This window comes from Ursus americanus, chromosome 32 (genome assembly GCF_024610735.1).
Source record: "Ursus americanus isolate L20-20 chromosome 32, mUrsAme1.1.p, whole genome shotgun sequence".
Lineage (NCBI taxonomy): Eukaryota > Metazoa > Chordata > Mammalia > Carnivora > Ursidae > Ursus > Ursus americanus.
The window spans coordinates 3,094,388-3,100,883 of NC_142158.1; the positions used below are offsets into that span (position 1 = coordinate 3,094,388).

The following is a 6,496-nucleotide window of genomic DNA, read 5'->3' on the forward strand; positions in this document are numbered from 1 at the left end:
TTCATCTACAGACGTTAGTGAGCGGCTGAAGTAGGGATTTGGATTTGTTTCCCAAGCCAGTGAGTTTTAACTGCATCATTTTTTTTTTTTTTGAATACTTCATATTTGTTCCTCTGATTTAAAATACCAACCTTTGGGGGGCACCTGGGTGGCTCAGTCAGTGAAGTGTCTGCTTTCGGCTCAGGTCATGATCCCAGAGTCTCAGGATTGAGCCCCACTTCAGGCTCCCCGTGGAGTGGGGCGTCTGCTTCTCCCTCTGACCCAACCCCCCCATGCTCTCTCTTTCTCTTTCTTTCTCAAATAAATAAATAAAATCTTTTAAAAATATAAAATAAAATACCAACTCTTGGAAAATAAACTTCTATATTTTTATAGGTGTTTCTGGGCTTAATATATAGTTTAATATCTGTTGTTACTGGGACCTGTTATGTAATACATTGATGGGTCTAAATTTTTAGACCCGATATTTGGGTCTAAATTTTTAGACCCGATATTTGGGTCTAAATGTTTGGCCCGATATTAAATATCGGGCCAAACATTTTTCATTTGTTTTTGAAGATGATATTGTATAATATCGGCTGTTTATTCTCCCAGGAAAGTTTATAATCATTGGGCCATTTTAATAAACACTTAATGGCAATATTTAAATTGTGCCAAATTGCATTAGGTTGCACTAAATCTATCTGGGAGAAACTAAGATCCCTGAACTAGCACAATGTCCATTAAGAGAACCTCATTCAATGTGGGTTCAGTGTTTCTTCAGTCCAGTGCTGCAATTTGCTTCCTATATTTAGTATACATTTCTTTAAAAAATTGATTTATATTTCCCAAATGTGTTTTTTATTTATTTTAATTTCTTACACATTTGGGCTGGGATACAGGGAAGGTATTGTTTGAATATATTTATTTTTTAACTTAAAAACTTAACTGTGGCTAAGCTATCTTGTTAGGATGGTTTGGGAGTTGATCCTCTGGTTTCTACGTAGATAATCACGTCATTTGCAAATAATAGTAAATTTCTTTCCTCCCTTTTGATATTTTATCTCTTTTTCCCCCCTTCTAGACTCGTGGGCCTTAGAATTTCCAGAACAAACTTAAATAATGGGTTAATGTTAGTATTCCAAATTTTATTTATTTGAGAGAGAGCAGGAGCAGGAGGAGGGGCAGAGGGAGAAGCAAACTCCCTGCTGAGCAGAGAGGCAACCTTGTGTCCTGACCTAAGCCAAAGGCAGACACTGTAACTGACAGAGCCACCCAGATGCCCACTCTAGTTCTACTCTAATAAGTTGGTTAGTTTATTTTTATTTACGATATTTTTTTATTGAAGGATAATTGACATACAATGTTGTATTAGTTTTAATTATAAAACAGTGATTTAAAAAAAGCGTAGTGACTTAGTATTTATTTACAGCATAAAATGGACACGGCAATAAGTCTAGTTACCATCTGTCGCCATACAAAGTTGTTACAATATTATTGACCACATTCCTTATGCGGTACATTTCATCCCTGTGTTTTATTTATTTTATAACTGGAAGATTGTACCATTTACTTGTTTCGTCCCTCCCTCCACCCTAGTCCCCTGTGGCAATCATCACTTGTTTTCTGAATCTCTGAATTGGCTTGTGTTGTTGGTTGCCTTTTGTTTTGTTTTTCAGATTCCACAAATACGTGAAATCATTTGCTGTTTGTCTTTCTCAGCCTTATTTCATTTAGCATCTAGCTCCATCCCTGTTGTTGCAAATGACAAGATTTCACTCTTTTTTACAGCTGAGTAATATTCTGTTGTATAAATATGCCACATCTCATTTATCCATGTGTTTATCGATGGACATTTGGGCTGCTTCTATATCTTGGCTGTTGTAAATAATGCTGCAAAAACATAAGGGTGCATGTGTCTTTTTGAATTGGTGTTTTCATTTTCTTCAGATAAATATGTCAAAATAGATTGCTAAATTTGTTAATTTTTAAATTATTTTTTTGTTTTTTTAAGTAGGGTCCATGCCCAGCATGGAGCCCAACACGGGGCCTGAACTCATGACCTGGAGATTAAGACCTGAGCTGAGATCAAGTGTCAGACGCCCAACCGACTGAGCCACCCAGGCAGCCCTGTGATTGTCCTGTTTTTAATTTTTTGAGGGACCGCTGTACTGTTTTCCATAGAGACTGCACCAGTTTGCATTCTCACCAACAATACATGAGACTCTTTTCATCCACATTCTTTTCAATACCTGTTGTTTCTTACCTTTTTGATCGTAGCCATCCTGACAGTTATGAGGTAATATGTCATTGCAGTTTTGTTTTGCATTTCCCTAACGATGAATGATGTTGAACGTCTTTTCATGTGTCTGTTGGCCATCTGGATGTCTCCATTGGAGAAATGTCTGTTCAGGTCCTCTGCCTGTTTTTTAATTGGGTTGTTAGTTTTTTCAAAACATACTGAGTTGTAGGAGTTCTTCATGTATTTTAGGTGTTAACTTCTTATCAGGCATGTTATTTGTGAATATCTTCTATTCAGTAGGTTGCCTTTTTTGTTTTGTTGGTGGTTTTCTCCATGGTGCAAAAGCTTTTTAGTGTGATGTCGTTCCATTTGTTTATTTTTGCTTTTGTTTCCCTTGCCTGAGGAGACGGATAAAAAAAAATATTGCTAAGACCAATGTCAAGAGCTTATCGCCTATGTTTTTTTTCTTGGAATTTTATGGTTTCAGATCTTACATTTAAGTCTTTAATCTATTTTGAACGTATTTTGTGTATGGGATAAGAAAGTGGTCCGGTTTCATTGTTTTGCACGTAGCTGTCCAGTTTCCCCATCGTGTATTCTTCCCTGCTTTCTTGCTCATGCTCTGATACCCTACACTGGGGCGCCCCTCCTGGACCATGGAAACCCTCATCTCTCTTGGGTGCTGACATTCTAGACTAATATCCAAGATAAACAAAGGTAAATGCTATTTAAAGTGGTAAGGACAGATTGTAATCAGTAATATACTATTGCAAAAGGGAAACGAGCCTAGAGAGATCCAAACTCAAATTTTTATTCATACAGAGGTGAGGGGCATTTTAAAGGGAGGACAAGGGAATGGGGAGGGGGAGGAGTGGGGGCTCAGGAGAGTCAGAAAGGTGAAGAATTACAGAAAGCAGGAAGGGGATTGGCCCGTGTGAGGCTCACCTGGGTTGGCTAACTGGTGCTGATGGACGGTGGCCTTCGTCACCTGTGTCAGCTCCAGACCCCGTGCCAGGCTGTCAGCCAGCACAGGCACGGTCCGCACCCCGGTCAGGCTTCAGGACGTTACACCAGGCTGTCCTGTACCTGACCTCCGTGGCCTTCGCTCGGCAGCCCTGGACGAATCTGTTAGGCAGAGGAAGGATGTGTCTAGGGCACTAGCCCTTTCTGGACTTTGTAACCAGATGAGGCTGGGTTTCAGTCCGGTCTGCCAGTCGGCACAGGCTCTAGCAATTTGTTCTTTGGAAGGACCGGGGATGCTTCTGAGCAGGACTGGAGTGTGTGGGGGCACAAAGGGAAGTCTTCGTTTCAAAAAATAAGCATTTGCTGAAGTACAAAAAGCCTGCCTTGTCACTGCTGTTGATAAAACGTATTCTTCTTGGGGGGCCCCAACATCAAACCGCTTGAGCTGTGAGCCCCGAGATGCGCAGTGTTTCAGGACACCCCCCAGACACAGCAAGTGACGCACGGTCTCCTCCTGTGTGCCTGCACCTAGCTCGAGGCTGGAATTGTTCACCAGTCGTATTTATTTTTATGTTAGGAGGAGAGCAGGGAGGCAGATGCCTAGGATAAGCTGTCATTGGGACAAGGAAGACAGCCCGAGAAAAACAGACTTGGCCAGACTAGTCCTTTGAACTGTGTTTAAAGCTTTCCTCACCGGTGATATTTGTGTCCCCTTTTTTCTTTCTCTACAAAACTTAGTGTAAAGCAGACCCTGGGAGAGCCTGGGACTCACCTCCTCGTGGAAGGGAAGAGGGACCAGCCCGGGAGCTGGGACTGAGGGGTAGTCGGCGGCCCAAGGAAGACAATGGTGTGCGCCCTCCTAGGAGGCCAGCCCTGCCCCACACCCTGCGTGCGTCTCTTTTGTACCATATGTTGTTGGTACCAGGTAGCAGGTCTGAATTTTAAATGTAGGTTTATTCGTCTTCCACTCCACATTCTTTGCTTTATAAATGATTGCTTAGTCAACCAATAAACAAGCACAAGAAAATAAATTTTATAAATTTTATTTTCTGAAAGACCTTTTCCCCAGTTTTCACCCTTCACTCCTCTGGGTTATAGATGTGTGGGTCAGTGGAAAATGTGAGAAGGTTTCTATACTTTAAGGGAGCCCATTTGGGGGGAAACTGTACTTGTTAGGTCCCAGGGAGAAAGCAAACTTGTTTCTAGAAGCAACTAAAAGCGAAATGTGAGGAAAAAACAGAGGAGTCCACCGAAGGAAAGGAGAGGAATATGTGCCCACACGGGAGGCCCAGAAAGAAGTAGGAGACTCTGGCCTGATGGGCAAACCCCGTGATCCTGGCTTCTGAGAGCCTGGGGTTGGCCGTGTCGGTGCCGGAGACGTGGATTGAAGAGAACTAGTCTCTCAGTCTCAACACCAGATGGGATAAGGAAGGGAATTCGTAGGTTTAGATAATTCTATGTTCTGAAAAACAAAGGAAATTAAAGAAGAATTGGGTCCTTTACCATCTCACCCATGTCTTCCCTAACTGGTCTCCTACACCACCACAGGCCATTCCAGGCATTGAGGCACTCGGTGATTGAAGACACACCCACACCCACACACCCACACCCACCCACCCACACACACACACGTACTGACACCGTATACCAGACACGGTGGTTGTGTGTTGAAGACATTACCAAGGGATGTGTCATGGTTCCTGCACTTCCCGAGTCTACAGTGGGGGGGGTGGTGGTGGAGGGAACTGTTGCAAATGAACCAGGGGTGGGGGGTGTGGAGGGAGGAACTAGGGGAGGTGTTGGAGGTGCCCTGAGGGCAGGACACAGTCTTGAGGCAGCTGTGAAAGGGCAGGAGCGGCCCTCGGGCATCTCCTGTCATCCACCCTTGGGGCTTCGCACGTTCCTCCCTTACTCAGCCTTCTCGGGAACCTGCCCTCCTGTGCTCTTTAGCAGAGTCCATTTTTTCCCTTCCAACTAGATTCTTCCCCCGGGTTGGAATCATGCTCACTTTAAGCTCCTTTCTTGACGCCCCGTCCTCCTGCAGCTGGCCGCTGGTCTCGTCCCTGCGCTTGGTGGCCAGCCCGGTGAGCCGCCGGCTGCTCTCGCCCCTGCCTGCCCCCTCCTCTCGCCGGATCCCTGCAGAGGGCACGGGTGCCTCCACTCCTTTTTGAAACCATGCCTCTCTTCCCTCTCTGAGCACCCAATTCTCTTGGTTTTCCTTCTCTCTTTTTTAGGCTCTTCTTTTTTCCTTTTCTTAAAAAGGCGAATTATGCCCCAGGCTGGCCGTTCAGTGTTGGGCGTTCTGTAAGGCTCCTTTGCAGGCTTTCCCTCCTTACGCCATCCTGTCGCCTGGGGCAGCCTCCGCCATGCTAAGCATTTCAATCACCAGCTGCATCTAGAAGCTTCCTGGATTTACAGGTGAAGCCCAGATCTCCCGGGTGTCTACTTCCCTTCCTGTCATCTTCCCTTGGGTGTGAGCTCTGTCTCACAGGCATCTCCATCCGTCCAGTAGCAAACCCAAACCTAGGAGTCGCCCCATACCTTGCCACCTGTTCAGTATCCGGGTCTGTCAAGTGTATCTCCTACAGCGAATAATCTGTTTACTCCTCCCCACACCCGCCGCTCCTCCGGGGGCCAGCACCTGCTCCCGGACGGCACAGTGAACTCCTACTTCAACCTGTTCTCTTGTGCAAAAACCTTGGAACACTAGAACCCGGATCACAACCCGTCCGCTCACACGTTTCCTATTGATTTCAGGAGAAAGACCAAGGCGGCTCCTGGCCCACAGTGTGTTCTCGCTCCCCCCACTTCTGGGGCCTCCTCACCAACCACCCAGCGCTCGGTACTCTGGCCGCACTGGATTGCTCCCCGGTCAGCAAACCTTGGCTGGTGCTGCGGCCTCTTTCCCAAGTGCTCTTCTCTTTAGGCCTCCTGCATCTGTTAACTATGGTCCTTCAAGTCCCTGCTTCATTGAAACTGAGAGGCGGTGGTCCCGTCTCACCCTCACACTGGGGCATGTGCCCTTCTCATCCCTGCTGATAACCCGGGTTCCCGTTCTGTTTCCTTTGCCACTGTCCTCATCCCCATACGTGTGTGTCTCCACTCCCCTGAGACATTGTCCTCCCTGAAGTGGGTCTGACTTTGGTCTCTGCCGGGAACCCATGTGATATGTTCGTTAATGCTCATTTAGGGCTTGATGCTGTTGCTTTTTCTCATGGTCCCGATCCTGCCCATGTGGGGGAATAATGAAAGCGGACACACTGCACGCACTCAGCAGACTGGAGTGGGGCCGAGCCAGTGGCGGGGGGGGAG

The 6,496-nt window shown here is 46.0% G+C and overlaps 1 protein-coding gene across 7 annotated transcripts in view; it reads left to right on the forward strand.

The window, feature by feature from the left end:
* SLC17A1 (solute carrier family 17 member 1) overlaps positions 1-6,496 on the forward strand; it is a 156,522-nt gene that overhangs the window by 36,515 nt on the left and 113,511 nt on the right. For 3 of the 7 annotated variants that reach the window (XM_045800474.2, XM_045800469.2, XM_045800473.2), the window contains exon 13: positions 3,923-4,893. The exons of 2 other annotated variants lie outside the window; for them this stretch is intronic. The gene's annotated coding sequence lies outside the window, so the exon portion shown is untranslated. Of the gene's footprint in view, positions 1-1,993; positions 4,905-6,496 lie in introns of those variants that run through there. 2 more of the 7 variants (XM_045800472.2, XM_045800471.2) reach the window with 2 other exon arrangements.